The 20,954-nt window shown below is 38.6% G+C and overlaps 1 protein-coding gene across 3 annotated transcripts in view; it reads left to right on the forward strand.

Moving 5' to 3' along the window:
- Positions 1–3,069: 3,069 nt before the first annotated feature.
- Positions 3,070–20,954, forward strand: part of large1 (LARGE xylosyl- and glucuronyltransferase 1) — a 129,715-nt gene continuing 111,830 nt past the window's right edge. The window contains exons 1-2 of one of the 3 annotated variants that reach the window (XM_067581470.1): positions 3,070–3,653; positions 9,122–9,216. The gene's annotated coding sequence lies outside the window, so the exon portion shown is untranslated. The remainder of the gene's footprint in view (positions 3,654–9,121; positions 9,217–20,954) is intronic. The other 2 variants (XM_067581471.1, XM_067581469.1) reach the window with 2 other exon arrangements.

Genomic DNA, 20,954 nt, shown 5'->3' on the forward strand with positions numbered 1-20,954 from the left:
TATAAATTTGGCCACTATGTTCATCTGGGAAAGTTATCCAGATTACAATATACAAAAAATTGGGACTCAAATCTCACTCCAAGCTGAAGTCAAAATTTGGCAGCCCTGTTATATTCAAGCATCAAGCATATCAAAAGAATCAAAAAACACCCACACCCACTGAAAATGAACATAAGCTACAACACTGTAAGTAAGTACAACACAACACAAAAGTTAGATTACAATGTTCACTCACTGGTGTTCATAAAGCAAACAGCACAAAATATATAAAGTCAATGAAATTGAACATTGGCTACATAACTGCGAGTATACTATGAAAGTCCAAAAAACATGCCTCTGTACAAAAGCTTTAACTTGCAGCAAATTTTCTTTCACCCTTCTTCTTCGCAAACAACTTTAAGGTGCATACTGCCACCTACTGTAAAGGAGTGTGTAACATTCTTTCACCCTTACGGGCTGTTGTGTCACACTGTTGTTAGCTACGTAGCTAGCCATGCTAGTCGTGTGTGTGTGTGTGTGTGTGTGTGTTTAAGCTACTGTTTTTGACTGACCTGGTCCCTTACTGGCGAACTTGTTACTTATGTTGCAGCATTTAGCTGCGTCAGTGTCAAGAGCCCCTCTCTTTTTTATTTTCTCCCTCTCTGCTCCACATTTCCTTTTCTTCTGACCGTCCATTTTGCTGGGAAAATTGTTTAAAATGTTATTGGTAGGGAAGCAGGTAGACGGTTGCTATGTGCGTCGCCAAGAGACATGACATCATTTTTGGGGTGTGTGCCTTCATGCTGGTGACACTGCAGTGAGAGAGTTGCACCTGATGCATGGATGAGAGGTCCATCAACTCATCCCTATTATCGCCGGTCAAGTTGACTGTTCATGGCAGGCCAAAATGACCCTCAGGCCACCAGTGTTCCTGACGGGCTGTCCACATGTGAGAGTCTGTGAATATCTCACAGATCACTTGGGAAATCATGCTCACCAGACAAGAGCTAGTGTTGCTGACTTGTGCTTACAGAGGTTTAATACCAGCATGGGTACATGTTCCTTTAAAAGAATGTAATGTATGCAGTTTCTGTGGTGTATTAGAATAAGTTACCTTTGCACATCAAAGTAATACATTACCACCTGTTATATATATACCACACACACACACACACACACACACTATATATATATACATATATATAGACTTGGAGTGATTTTATTGATCATGAATATTAACTGTGTAGGTTGGCTGGTAGTATGATGAAGCCTCATCACCTGGACTCCTGTGTTGTGCTATCCTTGATATTTTTGTAGTTGTGTGTGTTTGCCTTCCTTCTCATAATGTCAAATCTAACAAACAACAAAAACAAACATATTACAGTAGACTATATTAAATAGGGACTGATTTCTGACTTAAGTCTCAGAAGTTTTTTATTTTAGACTTCTTTCTTTAGGTAGAGTTATATATATTTTCACAAATATTAATTTAAAATAATTAGCAGGGAGAAAAAGCCCCAAAAGAGCATATACATTGGGCTACCTTTGATATTTTCACAATGTCAAATATATATATGATAATATATAATATATATATATGATATATATAATAGTATATGATGACATATTCTGACATTCATCTCAGAAATCTGAGTTAAATTAATGTGCACCTTTTTTTTCCACATGACCCTAATATTCTCCCATAGCCTTAAACATTTTCAGACAAGTGCCTCTTCAAGGCTCAACCAAAGGACTAAGTGGGCAACTTCCCCCAGGTCCCCAAACCGTCAGGGGCCCCAAAGGCCACAAGTTCAAGTCACTGAGTGGCAAAGTGTGTCGTAGTTTGATTTACTTATTCATATAAATTGAAATGCAAGTGCTTTAAGGTGACTCCTGCGTTTGTACCAAATTCTGCAAGGCACTGTTTAGGGGCCCTGTGTAAAAATCTATCTTCAAATATTTTAGTTAATATTATGCATAATGCAGCTGACAGAATTTTTACCAAAACAAGCAAAAGACAGCACAGCACACCCATTTTAGCATCTTTACACTGGCTTCTTGTCTCTTTTAGAATCGATTTAAAAATTGTATCATACAAGGCTCTGAGTGGTTTAGCAGCACCATTACTTGATCAACTGTCTCTCTCTCTATACTGTATACCCAGGCATGATCATAGGTCAATGAACAAGTTAAGTCAAAGAAGTATGGAGAGGCAACCCTCTCTTATTATGGACCAAAACTGTGGAACGACATGCAACTTCTGTGAATTCCTTTAAGAAACATCTTAAGATCTAACTTTTTAATCTCGCTTTTAAGGTGATTGTTACATTTTTATTGCTTTACCTTTTATTGAATCTCACTGAAGTGTTTTTTTTCCCTTTTTACTCATTTTTATTGTATTTCATTGCTTGTTTGCATTTATAATGCAATTTATGTGAAGAAACTTTAGCAGCATTTCATGTATGAAAGGTGCTATATAAATAGGCCTATAGCTTATTATCACCATTATTATTATAAATGGTGCATATTCTTAAATAAATTTGAATTTAATCAACTTATAACCAAACTACACTGAGCAGTACACCTAGCTGAAATTAATGCAATCTGTGCATCTAATATGATACCCCTATAAAACTGTAATGAAATTAAATCATTGTCTAAAGGTGTTAATTCAACATTATGGTCATTTTGGATCCATTAAACTGACAGATGTTTCTAATTTTTCATCCATCCCATTTATTTAGGTGATTTAAACACCTCTGTATATAACCAAATGCAATTCAACAGCACCACGAACTCCAGCCTCCAAAATAACCTTAAAGTTGAATTGACATCTCTATATGCTATTGCAGATCTGTTTTATTAGACTGCATAAGTTTTAGGTGTACCTAATAAACTGGCAATGAATAAAAAACTGGAGCATTAATTGGGGAGCACGGGGCCCCAAATGGTGCCTACAGCTCAATTTTTGGCCCTGAGGTCAGCAAGAGGTGTAATCCAGCCCTGCTGAGGTCTTTCAGTCATTTGGTCAGTCAGACTCCAGTCCTACAATCCACTCCTTTTTATCCCGCGTTCCCCCTCTGAATGCAGCGCTGTGATTGGACGCTGACTGCTTGTCAGGAAGAAAGAGCTGCTGTGTTGAGGCCGAAAACTCAGACACAACCAGGACCTGGACGACAGTGGAATACCTCTGAGGAAGGGATATATACTGTACTGAACGCCCGAGCTTCAGAGGGGCACCGGCCGGGTCTCAGTGCTGCTGCTGTCGAGGCCGCCGCGGTTCTGTTTCTCCCCTCCGACTGTGTGTCGCTGCGTGCTGGTCACAGTAACCCATACCCGCTGCTATTAATGAGACTGAAGCTGCTGTGTGGCGACGCAGCCACAAACCTGTCTGAGATTTGAGTCTTTATCCCGCCCGGAGGAAACAGAAGGGTCAGCTGTTGTAGCGGGTAACCGGGGCTAACAGCCGGGTGCCAGACCGGATACCATCCCGATAAGGCTCAAACTACATGGAACAAGTCGGCGGCGGACCACCGTCTCATTTTGTGCAAGAACTGTTATGACTGACCTATAGACGCCAGTGTCTTTTCAAGCAGCACCGTGGGCTTTATTACCGAGGGATTTATTTGATTAAAGCTCAATAAAATCTCCCGTTTGAAGCCTTTCTGCATCAGGTGAGTGGCATCCGCAGTTATACACGACTGACCAGCACGTCGACCTTACCTCACCAGGCTTTGTAGCTGTCTTAAACTGCTTGCCCCCGAGATATTTTTGACTTGTCTGTTTTCACTTGTTATAACCACAAAAAGTCATTGTGCTTAAATTTTCATTCGGGCCTTTATTCTATATGTGAATAATTCAGAGTTAACGCAGCAACGCAGCAGATTTTAGGCTCTCAATCACCCAAACCGACAGAAACCGGGACAAAAACGGTCCTTTAATTCCCTCTCATACAACACTAAATAGAGCAGGAGGAGAGGATTAACAGCACATGGGTCCAGTCAACCCTCCTCTGAGTTCCCCAGCAGTCAGACTCTGACTAATTATGCTTAAGAAATGTGGATGAACAGCGCGAAATATCTTTGTGTTAGTCTGTTGTTAGAAGTATGCTAATTCCCGTCCCTGTCCAGTTACTGCGCGTGCTGTTGGGGAGCACGCGGATGCATAAACAGCTATACTATACGTGACAGTGGCACGAGCAAAACGGCAACAGTTGCACGGAGAGACGTAACAATGTAACAGTTACAGTGTTACAGCATTACAGTGTTAAAGTTACAGCGTTATAGTTAGTGTTACAGCATTACAGTTTTGCAGTTATAGAGTTACAGTTAGAATGTTACAGTGTTACAGCGTTAAAGTTACAATGTTACAACGTTACAGTGTTACATTGGAGCAGATTAGTGGTGGCGTTAAACACGGCTGTTAAATGAGAAAGCCAATATAAAGCTAATCCAGCTAATCATTTTCCATCAACTACTCCGTCTAAAAGCAAGGTGGTTATTATCATGGTTATTATACCTAGTATAACACATTAAATGGCAAAATATATTACATTATATTACATATTACATTTCACACATTAATACATGTAGGCTAATGCAACTATTGATAATTATAAACCTTCAAAACACAAATTGCTTTGTGTCTAGATCAAAGAAATTCCAGGTGTAGAGTTCTGCTAGATCAGCTAAATTTAGTTTTAAAAAGTTTTTATTTTGAATTAACAACATATTTTGCATTTCATAGCTGTTCTGTGCAAAGCCCGTATCTGCAAAACTTCTTATGAGTTAAAAAAAAAAACAGCCATGTTTTCAGTTTTGTCACAGTATATTTTTTCAGATAGTGCAGTGCGTTTTGAAATGGTTTATGTAACATGACATGGAGCATAATTTTCTCAGCCTGTCAGAAAGATTCAAAACCAGCACATTTTGAGTTGTGTGGTTTTCACTCCACAGCAGTGATCAGTTTGTCCTGATTGGGTTAAACTATGTTATGATGGCTGCTTCCACCTGATGCTCATGACCTGGGGAGAAACTAGAAGTACAACTGGAGGCATAAAAAACACACTCCATCATTACAAACTGACAATAATCAGTGATTTTTGATTAATTGTGTAGTCTTTAAATATCACCAAAAACAAACAAAATACTGACCTTAAGATCCCACATTAGGGTTGCAAGTAACAATTAGTTTAATTATTGATTCATCAGATTATTTTCCTCAATCAGTTAATCATTTGGTCCATAAAATGTCAGAAAATAGTGAAAAATTCCAATTACAGTTTACCAGAGCCCAAGGTCATGTCTTCAGATTGCTTGTTTTGTCCATCAAACAATCCTAAACCAATTCAATTTATACACAGATAGGAAACACAGGCAAGCAGGAAATCCTGTCATTGGAGAAGCTGGAACCAGAGAATGTTTGGCACTTCTGTTTAATAAATGACTTAAAACATTATCAAAATAGTTGCTGATTAATTTTCTTTCAATCAACTGATAAATTAATTGGTTAATTAGGCTATTTCAGCTCTATCCCCAAGCTCAAACTGATGTCTTCATATTTGCTTGATGACCAGCCTATCGTCATGAAACAAATGATAACAGAGAATGGTCATACTCGTGAAGCTGAACCAGTAAATGTTCAATGTCTTTGGCTGATCAGTGACTTCAGTGTTTAATGGGTCATCAGATTTATTGGTGGGAAAGTTTCCGTATATCAACTGATTGTCTCGGCACTGTGACAGACATCAAATCGTGTATTTAAACTACATAAAAACATCTATTAACCTATTGCTGCTGTCAGATGAAATATCTCAAATGTCAAGAAAAATAGCATTGGTGACGTTGCATTTATGAGACAATCCAGTAATTCAGAATTTATGAGCATAATACTCAATAATATTCAATAGAGAGTCACACTGAATCTTATGCAAGGTATAGATAAAACTGACCTTTTGCATAAATTTATCTTGGCTGTAAAAGGTCTTTTGTCCATAATACCTATATCGCAAGCATGGTGAATAAGTTGACCTCACCTCAGAGAATTAAGCATTTAGATTTAGACACTCACACCTAATGGGTCAATAACCTTCAGACGATCAGAAGACAAGCAATATCTCCACCTGTCCCTGGACACATAGTGCATCAGTATTATTTCTGTTTGTCTTCATTAATGAGCGTGGAGGCTAACCCTCAGGGGGATGTATGGTGGAACAGCAAACAAGCCTGTTCTGTCCACTGCTTCATTGATTTCTGTGTTCAAGCCCGGCGGCATTAAACATCCACATTTTGGGTGATGCGCTCATCATGATGTAATCATTGGAGATATTCTGGATGTTAATGCTGCTTCACTGAAGATAAGCCTGAAACTGCTGTCTTATGAGCGATGAAGCAGATAGAACAGTTTGACCTCTACCGACACCCAGGTCACTGCTCCACATGATACATGTTATCCCTAATTATTGTTGCACTATTAATACATATTTTGACTTAAGATATTCACAACTGATCTGGCATTTTGCAATATAACATAACATAGCACAAATATGAATCTCTCTTTCTTGTCTCCTCACTAAATTGGGGAGAAAAATAAAAGAAGAGCCTCATCAATAATACTCCTCTCAGACTGTGTATGTTGTCCTTCATACTGTATGCGGATCCAGTGTTACTGCACTGAAGAAAAGATGATAAACAAGTCATTTACTGGAGTTAATTGGAACCGTGTGATAGCATGTCCCCAACTGGATTTATTGCACCTACCAGATTCCTATCAGGGCACTTGAGGAATTTCATTTAAATAGGAGAGACCAGCCAGATGCACACACAGAATACAACCATGTCATGTTAATGTCAGTGCACTCTGATTAGATCAACACTTAATTTAGCTGATAGGGACCCTGAACATTTAGTTCGGACATAACTGCTATTTATGAAATTATTTTCACATTATTCATACAAGCTGATTAACACCGATGCTATTGCCATTTATACTGGTATTAAGAAACCATGCATGTTGTGCATATTGAGGTTGAGAGATCTATGCTATTGTACATGATCTGTTACGGTTAGAATGAGTGACATGCACTTGAGACGATCAATGAAATAGTAATTGTGATAATGGTAATGGCTGCAGTTGTTCAAATGACAGTAAAAGCTTGTGCATTATAATTAAGATGTAACTAAATAATCCCTATAATAAAAGGCTGACTGACTGTTTAAAGGTGTCATTGGGTTTTAAACAAAGGAGTTGTCGGGGTCAAACAGTGTAGGAAACCCCCCTCCTCCCGCATTTCTGACGTTGTAATTCGGGAAGTGCATCAGTGTAACTTTATGAAACGACAATTCCATAACGCCCACTTCAGGCAGTGATTGGCCATGTATGCGGAACAAGCAGCAACTACCATGGCTTGAGGCTGAGGAAGTGCTAATGTCACCGATGGCCGCTAGATGCTCCAAATGACACCCATTCCGAAAGCCTCAACTTCTCTCTAGAAATACTAAGTCAACTTTTTTTTTCATCGAGTTACCATGGTCTGAATCTCTAAGTTCAGGTCCTCTAATAAGTGTGCAGGTGGTCATTTTGGAAATTGTTGCTTTGTTAATAAGATTTGAAGACTTATAGTAGCTTTGATGTCTGCCATGTTGGTGTTGATTGACAGCTGTGATTGACAGTTGGCTCACCTGCTGAGTGTGAACGTATCAGAATTGGCATATTTCAATATGTTTAGTCTAATAATCGTTTTATAACTGCAGGTGCATCCTGCGACTTCTTCAATGGCTCCAGCGTCTGCCAGTAGCAGTAGTTACACCCAGACTAAGCTGGATATGAAGCCTCCTCTCTCGGCTCTGAGTACATTGTTATCATTTCAGTATAAAATAAATAGGTTAAAAATGATTTAATATGCTGCAAATAACTTTTTATGTTGTTCATTTATAATCCATTTAGGCTAATAAGGCTACCAGGTAGAGTGCATTCAGTGCACTGTGGCCGACTTAGTTAGTCTAGACATAACGTTCTATTGGTTGAAAATTAAGTACAATTTCAGTCAAAATTTTTGGTTGACTACAGTCCCAAAGTGTAATTTTACTTGATTAGGATACCTGCCCATTTAGCATAATTTAACTAAAGTAGATAATGTTAGCCCAAGTGCAGCGCTCAGTGTTCCCAGTAAGCTAGCATTAGCTTGGGTCCGAGGTAGCACAAGTAGCGGGGAGTGTTTTCAGAGTGTGAAAGGCAACACCCTGCACTCCTTATTTGGAAGGTCCTGGATGCAATCGGACAAGATGGCGCTGACTATAAGCTGCAACTCTGGGCTTCGTACTGGTTCCATTGTAAACCAACGAGTGATGTCACACCTCACTACATCCATCTTTGTATACAGACTGTACACAAGGGAGAAAGTAGGCGTGATTATTTGTATTTTAGGAATGTCACTCACTAGAGTACAAGGCATGGCCCTTTGTACTTGACAATAGACTGAGAATTTTGAATCAAATGTTGTTTTATCTGTAGTTTGAATTTCAAGTAAAATGCAGTGGCCCTAAATCCTCCCCTGTGCAGGCTGTTGAGTTAGTCATGCAGCTACAAGGACATGATCCCCAACCTGCTTCCCACCAACACACACTGGCAGTGGTGTTTGTCGGAACCTCTGGCCAAGCCAGAGGTTCTGCTACCCAGGTCTCCGTGGTGGTGGGTTACTGTTCTGTCCTTGCACCACCTGTGAGCCTACAAGGATAAAACTCCTTAAATAATCTGAATTTAAGGCTTCTGAAGTTTTGCTGTTCCATTTGTTCACCATGCATTACCAGGTGTCTGTTCAGCATTTCCGCTTTTATATTAATTTTGAAGCAAAATATGAATCATACCAGCTGTTGATTATGTTCCCAGCATCATTATTCTGTTTGTTGCAGTGTCATTTCTTTCATTAACAATAAAAATCAAACAAATGTGGTGATAAAGGAACTAGAAAAGGCTTTATAATCTACAAGTAATTAGTCACCTCTTGAGTTCATATTCTCCACCAGTGGCCGGACTGACAGTCTTTTTAATTTAGACAAACAGCATGAATGAGCTGGCATACTGTGGAATCGTGCTTTTAAAAAAGTCATGAAACATGCAGCCACCCTGTTTATTTCCAACCCAGCAGTGTCCCTGTAAGAACAGAGTGAAGCTGAAATAAAGCCACAACCAAGGCTGCAGCAGCACACCTGGGGGCTGAGCAGAGATCACTGCACACAGGTATGATAAGGACGCAGCAGTTTGCTTTGTGATTTGAGGGAGCATCACAGAAACATGGCCCACTTATTATTCTAAATAATTCCTACACTCTCAGTTCAGAGAATCTCTTTTTCATTGAGAGTTTTCCTGTTCACCTCAGACTTTGAGCCTGTGATCCTGGTATTATCTGTCCCTTGCTCTACATATTTCACCAAGAGCCATATAAGAGTTTAAAAAATACAGAGAAAATGAGATAAATGTGTCAGAAATGCAAATTACGTTCACCATTTTTTTTCTAGGTCATGAAACTCGGCACAGAATATGTAAACCGAGCAAAGATTCAAACCCAGCCCTCAACTGTTTCCAAAGATTTCATTAAACTGAGGTTCATAAATAAAGATATCTCAACTGAAATTGATTAATTAGGTATTCATCTTTTCTGTTCACATTGTTTGGTATACAAATGTTCTGCAAAAAACACCAGGGGCCAGATGCATAAAACTCTGTGTAGATTCATGACTAAAACTGTGTATGTGCTAGTGCAAGCAGATTCAAGGGGTGACATATTTTAGAAATGATTTATTCTGAAAGAATAAATGAGAAATACAATAGTGAGTCACTGATCCTCGGTGGCTTCACTGGTTCAAGCGTTAACTGTCAACTGAACTTAGTTAGAACAGTGCATGTAATGTAAAACAATAACAATAATGTGGAGCACGAGCCTCATTTCCACTCCCACAATTTTCCATAAATGGATGAAGACACACCCTGATCCAGCTGTTTTCATATCAACATGCTGCCTGCTCCACCAGTCTGTACACCTGTCAATGAAACACACGGTAACCAAGGTGTGTTGTCGCCGGTGTTGCACCGGCGAGGTTCTCCAACAGCTGTTATTACATGCAGCCATGCATCTCTTTATAGCGTCATCATTCATTTATCACATGAGCCATTGATATTCCAGAAATGTAATCAATGATTAGTTTGTAGTGCTTGTATCTAAACTGACTTTACAAGGTGTGACGCAACTAAGGACAAAATAAAAGAATATTAACAGCAAAATAAAATGTTGACTCCTGTGTAAATTAAAAGAATGATAAAATTAATCACACAAAAGTAATTGATCAATGTTATGGTTATAAATGTGCCTTTGATTGGCATTTTACAGATCTCAGTGTTTTACTAAAAGATTCTGTCTCTGTAGGCATTGCTTATGCATCTAGCCCCAGATGGGGTCCTGGAACAGAATTCAGAGTCACTATCTGCAATGACCAGCATTTGCCTCATACTTACAGTGTAAGATATCTATTGGCACACACAGATGAACAGGTCAAGAGCATCCAACAGAGCACTTTCTCAGTATATTTAGAACCTTCATAGAGGGTAACTGAACCACTATCTAGGTGATCTCAGCATCATTCACATTGACCAAACTGCTGCAATACATTATCAGTTACAGCTGTGCAACTGTGTCACAGTTGATTCCCATGTTTGAGTTCCTTCTTTGATATCAGTCTGGTTTTGAATATTTTTGACAGTGTTTGACGAAGCATCAGTGCAAGTCAGAAGCACCACTGTTGGGATTGGATTGAACCCAGGTTTCAGTGGCTGGTGGGCAAATGTCATTACTCCAGAGCCACCTGGGTGCACTACATATACAGTACACATGGTTGTTCAAATATCATATATGTGTTGGTTTACACTGTATGGACTAAAATAAATGTCTGTGTTAAGGGTGTGATACACTCCAAAAACGACAGCTTGGTTTGTTGAGGCTGACATAAAAAAATGTTTGTTGAACTCAGGAGCTGAGAATGCTTGAAAAGGTGGGTCTCAGTCCACTTCCAACTCAGCTCTGGTGTGGTCCAAAGTAGACAACTACATGTATTTCTTTTCTGTTGATCTTGTGATTATTTGTTGATTGATAGATTAACTTTTGAGTCTAGAAAGTGGCCAACATTGGTGAAAAATGCACCAAACAGACCAAAACCCAAAGAGATTCACAGAGATTTACCAATATAAAGCAGCAAATCCTTACACTGGAAAAGCAGGGGCAAATGTTTGACATTTATACTTGATAAAGGACTTTAATAATAATTGATTATACAAATTGTTGGTGATTAATTCTCTGTCAATTGCCTAATCAATCACTTGAGCACCAGCTTCTGGCATGAATTCAAGCTAAACTACTATTAAATCTGCTGATCATAAAAACTGCCAAAATGTTATCTCCTAAGCAGTCTATATGTGATTTATATGATTATACAAGATAATTTGGTATCCATGGTAACGTGTATGTGCGCCAGCAGGTGAGCTCAGGAATTATCTCCAATACATCACATACTAGTGACAAGCAGTTGAAACAGAGGTGTGCGGTGTATTTTATCAGTTCCTCATTGAAAAGTGAGTCAAGTGTAGTGACCACACAGTCTGCCGTGTCATATTATGGTACAAGACTCCTCTTTTTGTCTGTTCATCATTATTTTTGACATGAGTTCTCATTTACAGTCAGGTTAATGCTCATAATCAGAAGCTTAAGATCAGGATCAATAAAGTGCAGCATGACCTTCTGTCAATTACCAGAATTTGATTTGCACCCATTAGTCCATGATGCAGGATGACGTCACCAAAACTGCCCTATGAATGAGTTACCGGTCAGTCCATATGTTTACTTTTTACTTATTTGTTTGTAATAAGTCAGTGTGAACGAATCAGATCTAAAATATGTATAATGTATTCTACCATCGAGTCTGTAATCGCTGCTTCCCAAACAGCGATGTTATCATGCTGTTTAAAGGAGTCTGTGTTAGTCAGATGAAAGCCAGTAAAATGTAATAGTGTGATTGTCGTGCAGTATTTCCCAGATGCACAGAGGCAGTGCAGTGACTGTTCATTGCCCTGAGAAGAGGCTGCTGAAATAATCTCTGACATTCAGACTGAATGGAATGGCCGCTTCCATCCGCTTTCCATCCTCATTCTGCAGTGGGCGGTCATGTGGGAGTAATTCAGCGGCTGGTAACAAGGCTGGTTACCGCCAACGTTTTTCTGTCTCATGCAAGAGCAAGTTGACTGTCTATCAGCCAGGAGCTGAGGTTTGGATACAGAAGGGCTTAGGACACACAGAGTGAAGGTTTTCATAATTCATTTTTAAATTAGATACACCAGTGCTTTATTTCTTTTTTTTTCCTTTGCTAATGCATACCTGTAGTAAACTGTTGATCCTAATGGTCAAATCTAAATGTATAGCTTCAGCCTCTGGTTGATGTTTCGTTTGTGTCATTTAATGAGTAGTTTACTGTGTAATCATCCCCTAATACACATATAAACATTCCAGATGTCAGTAACTTCTGTGGCTGTTAAATTACAGGATCATGTTCCACTCTAAATGTGACACACCCATGAATGAGATATAAGAAGTGACAAAGCTCAACGTCAGCCCAAACAAGACCCAGGCCTGTAACAGTATGACATGGACATCTATACTGTTGATCTGACTTAAACAAATCTGTCTCAATGTTTGTTTTTACAGTGTATTTCCACCTTAACAAAATAATTCTAATAACTCTGTAAATCCAGCTCCTTTCAGACATGACCACTGTAACAGTAATTGTGATAATTTGGTCAAATGTCAAATAAAAGCAGTTCAATCAGGAAAGACTGAAATGACAGATGACAGCAACAGAGAAGAACAGATTTATTTGTCAGCTAAGACATGATAGAGTGATAGAATCGCAGCGGAATCTGATTTGTTAACCAAGAATAACGCCCCTAATATAAGAGCAGGAGAAGCAGGGACAGAGAGAGGAGTGAGAATGAATGAATGAGTAATAGACAGTCTTCCTGCTTGAACTTATGCTAAGCTCCATTTGAGTCGCTTTTATATAAAAGTGGCAACAGCAATCTTACGAGCACAGCCCTAGTAACATTTCCATAACACTTCCTACATGGTTCAAGTCTAAATTTAGCTAAGGCTCAGCTACAGCAGCACAAGGTTAATAAACAGTTTTACCCTCTGAAAGGATAAGTCTCTACTTCTTTTATTTTAAAACAATCCCATGGAAAGAAACTAACAACAAATTGATCCTACTAGCATGTATTATGTGTGTATATCTGTCAGATATATCTTATATGGCCTGATCCGTCTTATTTCTCTGTGCTGTAGAGCTCCATTGTTGTCAAAAAACTATTAAAATAAATCAATGAGTCACGCTGTTGCACTGGGTGACATGTTCCTTCATTACCATCAGCACACACACACACACACTGTAGTTTATTTTGACTCAGCCGCAAATACACTGTCCTGCTGCCAGAAATACTCACTTAAACACCAAATGTGGATTCTACTGCTGCTGAAAATAATCCCCAACAAATGCACTATTTCCTCCTGTTGTAGGACATTACTGAATCCTTTAAAAAATGAAACTCTATATTTGTGAGCTGGTTTGGAGCTGAAAGCAACAGACGGGGTAGGGAAGTCAGAAAGTTGAGTCGGATTAACACATCGTTGTTTGGGTTTGGTCTTTTCACTGGATTTGTTGACAATGAAAATATACAATATCACTATCCTTATTCTTTAAGATCACTGTAATAAATGTATCACAAAGAAAGAAAAAACAAGCTCAAATTCTTCTCATGTCAGTCTATAAAGATTTTTTTCCCCCTTCGTAGGAAAGAGATGTAAAAGGAAAAAAACTTACATCAACAATAATATTGAGATCAGCACTCCCTCTCTATACCTTCATCTTTCACACATGCCAACTGCATGGATGTAAGAATTTCCAGCAAAACACTTTGCGTACAGCATGCAAGCAATTAGGAATTAAATGAGAGTCCCAACTTAACATCTTGTCATTCTATACTTGTGCACAGAAGCAGCAGAATTCTCTAATAAATTATGTACTTGATGGAAGCTAAGGGATTCTCTAGGGAGAAGCGGGGTGAACGTCTTGTACCCACCATGTTCACTCATTAAGGCCTCAACTGCAAAATAAGTTTAAAATCCATCAATGATGTAGCCTGTGAGTGAACAGAAAACTTCCTTCATATCATTACTTCCCAACTCACCTCAGAGCTACCACTCCCTCTGTCAATCAGGTGCAGTGTTTCCCATTAATTACCTGGACTCCGGTGGCCCGCCACAGTTTCATAATGAACTGAAAATGTTTTTACACTTCTTATAATAACATAAAAGATCTCTAACAGCGTGTTTTGCGCCATTGCTTCAGTGATGTTGAAGCTGGTGGTGCTTATGACTTTGTTGTTGGGTTTGTCTGAAGATGAGTTATGTGAAATGATTTAGGTGTGTTTTCACCCAGCTGCCAAAAACCGGAGCCCTGCTGGGGCTGCATGCAGATTAAATACGGGTAGGTTTAGCTACTAGCAGCTACTACTACCTGTAGGCATACTAAGCTAACCGTCACAGCTCCAAGCTAATACAAACCTGCACATTCAGTACAGTACAGTACAGTCATATTTCACCCATAAGGAGAGGAATTACTGAAAAACAGAGCAACTCAGTGCTGGTGTTACAAGTGTATTTCATTCAATCTGGGAAAAAAACGGTTCAATATTGTCTGCTTTCAAGTGTCAGTTTGCAATGCAGGACAATACTATAAAAGTCTTGTCTAATGTTATCTAAGAGCAAAAGTAACTGTATTGGAAACAAACAGCTCATTTCTGTTTCCGTGCAGCGAAGTCTGCTGGAGTCATTTGGAACCAGACAGCAGTGCAGCCTCCTCTGCCACCACACATTGTGGTTGGTTTTTCAGCCAGTCACACCAGCCACTGCCCAGATATTTGGACTGGCTGACGGGCTTCACTGCCTCTGAGCTGACAGCATGTTCAGTAACACCCTGGAAGTCTCATTAAATGCAGTTAAACAATCCTTTTTTAATTTTAGCTCAACTGATATCTCTGAGCACAGTGACACAAAACCTTAAACCTGCATCAACTGATGTTTTGTCTTCCTGTTTTCAGCAGAAATAAGTAGTGAACACAGAACACACCAGGAAATAGTTATAACAGTTGGTTATATCCATTATATTTATACAACCAATGTGTTAATGATGAAATTGTTTACTAGGAGCACAAAATTCTTCATAGATCTAACCTCTTAATTAAAGTGCACAAGATTGATGCATTTAACTTTAAAATGTAGAAAATGTTCTTCCAGAGGAGCATGTCCCCAGCCCCCCCTAGAAGGTCTGAGATCCACCCACCACAGTTTCACTAAATCCTGTGGGGAAACACTGAGGTGGCAAATACAACCCAAACATTGTGTCTTCTGGCACGTCTGAAGAAATGACAGAACATTTATGTAACAGACACCTACTGTATGTGTGAATGACAAAAAGCCATTGTGTTAACAGATGGATTAAGACACCAGTGTTACAGATTTCATTTTTTTTTGTGCTTAAGCTAAAAATAACAAATCATGCCTTTGCCTTGAGTCATTTCTTCCTTCTCTATCTCAAATAGATGTTGCAGTTTTCTGTGTTCATCTTTCTCAGATGCCCAGTGACCCAATATCTCACAGTGAGACTGCACAGTACCAAGTTGAAAGAATCTCATTAAACGCTGCTATTTCAGAAGACAAACTGAAACAGTTAAAATAGCTTGTGGCAGACGTTGACTCCCTGGTGGCTCAGTATAAGCTGTTGTCTGCTGGTTTTAACTGATAAAGACAGATATTTTAATAGCAATGAGTCATGATGAATGTGATGACATAGTTGATGTAGTTTGAATGCAGATACAGTACATGAAGTAAGGCCCGTTAGGCACTGAGATGCACCTGGATCTGAGAATTAGCAAGCCAAATCTTGGATAAACAAATTAGCTCATTTTGAATTTGGACAGAAGGGTAACAGGGAGCTGCACTGCAATCAGGCGGAGCTTCAGTAAATATGGAGCCAGGTCAGCTGCTGGGAAGATACAGCCCAGTTAACATAGCTAACCCTGAACACTGGCCAAGGTGCATGCCCCATGGTGCTCTGCCTAGGCTTAGTTCTTTTAAAAGGCTTGTTTAAGAAGTTTAGGATGGGGGATGGGAGGTGGGGATTTATCATGTTACCAGCTGAGGGGCAAAACATTTCTCTTTAGAATTTAAATCCCCTCCAGACATGTTTTAAGACACATAAAAATACTATATATATGTATATATATATATATATATATATATATATTCTGAATCATTTGTGTCTAATATGTTTTTTCCACAAAAAAAGTTAAATAATTTTCAAATTGCTAACACTTTCTATGAAGTCCATTTTATAATGCATTGTAAACATACTTATAATGTGTTATAATCTTCTTATAGAACTGTATAATTATATTTATATATCTAATTATATATATAAGCACTCAGAAATATTCATAATGATTAATAATTATAGTTATAACATAAAGTATTTTATAATATAATTTTTTGCTGTTGGCCATGCGGCCAGTGTGTCTAGTCATCTGTGGTCGTGACTCTAAAAAAAAAAAAAAAAAAAGAGTCAAATTGGAGTAATCTGTTATGACCCATTAAACATATATATTAGTTTAACAACATTCTGTGTGTTGTACTTGCATAGTGTGATAGTGCAGGCCCATGCCCTCTAGAGAGTAACGACCACGCATGACTAGACGTGCTGGCCCTTAGCCAATGGCTAAATTCTTTGGCTGACTGGTTAGCATAGCTGTCTGTGGTCTGGGAGACAGGGTTCGAGACCCAGTGTGGGAACCCTCCTTCACCACACACACTAGATTAATGATATTTTTCTCACTTTACTTAAAGCACCCAATGACCACTTAGAGTAACTTATAAATCACATTATAATGCATTATAAAATGTCAACGAGTGACCAGCAGTTATGAAGCATTATGATACTTGACCTTATGAGTCATTATAAAATGCTTTATAATGTTATAATAAGTATTATGAATATATGAGTGCTTATAACTATAATTACTATACTATAAGCAGATAATAATGCATTATAAGTATGTTTATAATGCATTATAGAAAGTGTTACCTTAAATTCCTTAAAATGACATCTACACCTTCTCCCTCATTGAAAAATCCAGAATCTATAAATATTCAAATATTTTTTTATTTTAAAAGTTTAACTGCTGAACACAAGGCGCTTCACTGTAAAGTCCATTCTCAGTGTATGTGCACTGGAAGCTTCAAGTTTCCACACTACACTTGTGTAAGTTGCATACTGGAGCATGATTGGATCAGAGTTTGTTGTGATGTCATAAATAATGTTTGTTGATACATGCCTTAAACTTTCTATTTTCAGCAGATGAATGTGAAAACAAACTGCATATACATCAGTCTGCACAGAGAAAAGAACAAGATCTATCTGAAGTAACAAGGAGAAATACATATTTTGCGTTCACATAGTTAAAAACCCAATAACTTAGGATCTCACTGTGATTTAAGTTAAGTTTTAAATCATTTTCAGTGCTTTGCTACGTCAAAAATTTCAGGTAGTGTTGCATGTTTCATTTTATGCAGGGCATTGTGTGAAAGGCACAGTTTCATATGAGTACAATTTGAATTGCTATATAAACTGACAATGAAAAACATGAATAACATAAGCATCCTTTTTTTTTTAAAAAACTTGCAAACCCCCTACAACACAATTACACACTGCCTAACAGGACTATACACACCATAGACAGGATTATCCATGCCTTTAGTACATACTGCCGACCTTATTGTCAGTCAGAACATTGATCCTGGATGAGTCTGCAAAACCTTGGTTTACGTTCAATGCCATCATTTTTTTGGATAATGTCTTTCTACAGTACCTGCAAATGGGGTGGAGCTAGACTCTCAGCACAGAGGGTGCAGAGCAATCTTGTCATTCAAATTCACAACTTTAAAATAGCTGATATGCTGTATCCTACCCTATCCTATCCATAAACACAAACTGTCACTTATTGAGCCAAGCAAGCTTATGTCTAAGAAAACATACAGTGAATCCACTTTGTCAGACAAATTTGTTCTGAAGAACAAAAAAAAAAGAAAACAGTGTGCCTGTCTTATTCAAATGTTTCAGCACCATGGACAGCACACAGCACTCTACGTACATCGATTGTTCAGCACCACTGCTGATAGACAGCGACAGGCCAGGTGCACTGTCTCAGTACCATGTCCCTCTTACATGGGAATAACATTGGTCTACAACACAAGACCTATTCAAATATAAAATAGACACAGAGATCTACTATCTAGAGATCTACAACACTACAAAGCCTATTCAAACATAAAATAGACACAGCGGTCTACAATACTATATGAAGCATAAACATAAAGTAGACAATGTACAACACAGCAGACAGGGACACAGGCAGGTCCCGAGATGCGGTAAGCATAGAGTTAAACAACTGATTAATCTAACATTCTGACTGATTTCTTTACTACCAAAATTTAAGTTACTAGAGACTAATTATGGAGGTTTCAGTCACCAATTGTTGCCCCTGCACACTAGTTTAGTGTAGTCCATTTGTATATTCCACCATCCTCTGTAGAACAAATTAATCCAAACAGGTTAATGAACTTTGTATATATCATGGTCCCTTTTTAAAACTTTATCCTCCTCTCCGTCATGGTGGCAAACATGCCAACCATTTTGTCTTTGTCAATGTTTATGTCCCACGCAACACACAGCAAAGTGAAGTTGGATAGTCTGGCCTCATCCATGCACGAACGCAAATAGCCCTTAATGAGCCTCAGACGGCTGAAACTCCATCTTGCGAGTTTCGTTCATTACAAACATAAGAAGACATAAATATCATATTTTGGCTTAAGTTTAAAAATATGCAGACTCACAACATACACATTGTTGTAGCTCATCATTTGTTGATATTATAGTCAAAGTAGAACACTATGAAAAACTAGTATAACATTACTATCAGAAAGGCTGGAATAATCTCTCTTTAAAAAATAAATAGGACTCATCATAAGTTTTGTGACTTTTTTTAGCCTCGGAATCAAGCATGCAAAGTGGGTTTGGAAATGTAATTGGATTTTTTTCACATGACCTCGTTTATGCAGTATACATTTTTTCGGACTTGAAATTCAGTCTTAATGTATTTTGGGTTAAAAAAAAATCAATAAAAAACCCCCCACAAGATTGTGAGGCCCATAGAGCCTGATGGCTCTGTGCGACTGCAGCATTTACACACTGCTTGCAAAGGCTCTGATTATATCCCATTATTGATTTAATATATTAGCAAAATAATAGTTTGCTCTAAGACTATGTCCACAACACATTTTCCCCACATTCTACAGTGACTGCTGGAACACTTTAATAAGGGTTTCCCAAATGTACATTTTCCTGATGGCTACTAATGTAGTAATTAGCTCAGAGACTGACACTAAACTGTCACTAAATCTTAATATTTCTTCATCACATCTTTGATTTATTGAGTAAACAAAGAATGATTCAGTGGTTTACTCGCTGATTGTGGATGTAATTGGCTATTCATTATTTCCCATTGATTGACTTTGATTCATTCTAATTCTGTTAACATTCAATTTTGTGGATGCTATGTTGCCACTGTGCTGCAGTTTCAGTTTCTCTGTGATGTTGTGATAGTAGATAAAGGCAACAACAGCACTCAACAGAACTGTAAAAATGTGGCTGCTGGTTACGTACCCCAAAACTGAGCTCTTGTTCCTCACACAAATATTATCAACTGCTGTGCCAGTGATATGTTGACTATTACCTTTGTGTACCTGGTAGTCTGAATGTAAGCAGATGGAATCCAGTGAGTAGTTATTTTCCACATATCAAAGTCTTGTGTAGCAACATGGGACATTTTAAACGATTCCCTTTTCATCTCAGAAGGCTTTCACAAACTCTCTCTTACTATGGCATGAAGACCGTCACTGCCAAGGGCATGTGCTATTGATTTCTGCATGGGGGGTAGATATTGACCCAGTGGGATATCTAGAGAAAACTACTAAGCTTAGCTGACAGCCAGCTGTAGGCCTCCAGAACTGTCTGCCTGTTCCTGATGGGCTCGTTCCACTCTTTAAGTTTGTCATTCTGCTTCTGTATTACTGACACAGTGGTATGTTTTTCCTTTATGTTTAGCTCACAGTGTTGTTTGGTGTTGGTATTGTGTCCTGTTAAAGCGCCAAAACCTTTTGGTCCTGACAGAGTGCATGCTGACTCCCAGAGGCCTACACTGGATTACTGATTTCAACAGATATTTTCTACATGCAAAGGAGCTCTCAGACCAAGAGACCCAGGAAGTTCTCCAATAAATGCAGTGATAACATTAAGGGTCGGGTATGTTTTAAATTATCTGGTTCCTATGAAGTGTCATCTGATCAAAGTTGTGTTTCTACCTGTTCTGAATGGGTGCACTTGAAAGCCTGTGGTCATAGTCTCATCCTGGCTGCAAACCACTGCCTCCCCAATCTCTCTCCAAGAACTCTGTCTGTATCTCAATGCAGAGAATTGGACGACTGAGGATTGGCACACATTTGTAAGACAACTGCTGTTGGCTGTTACTAGTGTTCATTCTGTCTTTTTGTTACACATATAGTGTTCTCCACAGCTGTTGCAAGTGTTCCTCACCACTGATCTTTTTTGTGGTGTAAATGGTGTTTAAAGTTCAAATGAAGAAAGAATGAAGGTCTATCTGAGTGGTTTCTACTACACTGTGAACACTGGCCAATTTGTTGCGTAAAGCTTCAGGCTCAGGTCAGGTTGAGGTGAGGTGACAATGCCAATTTTCTTCATCCATACATGTTG

This window comes from Thunnus thynnus, chromosome 23 (assembly GCF_963924715.1).
Source record: "Thunnus thynnus chromosome 23, fThuThy2.1, whole genome shotgun sequence".
Lineage (NCBI taxonomy): Eukaryota > Metazoa > Chordata > Actinopteri > Scombriformes > Scombridae > Thunnus > Thunnus thynnus.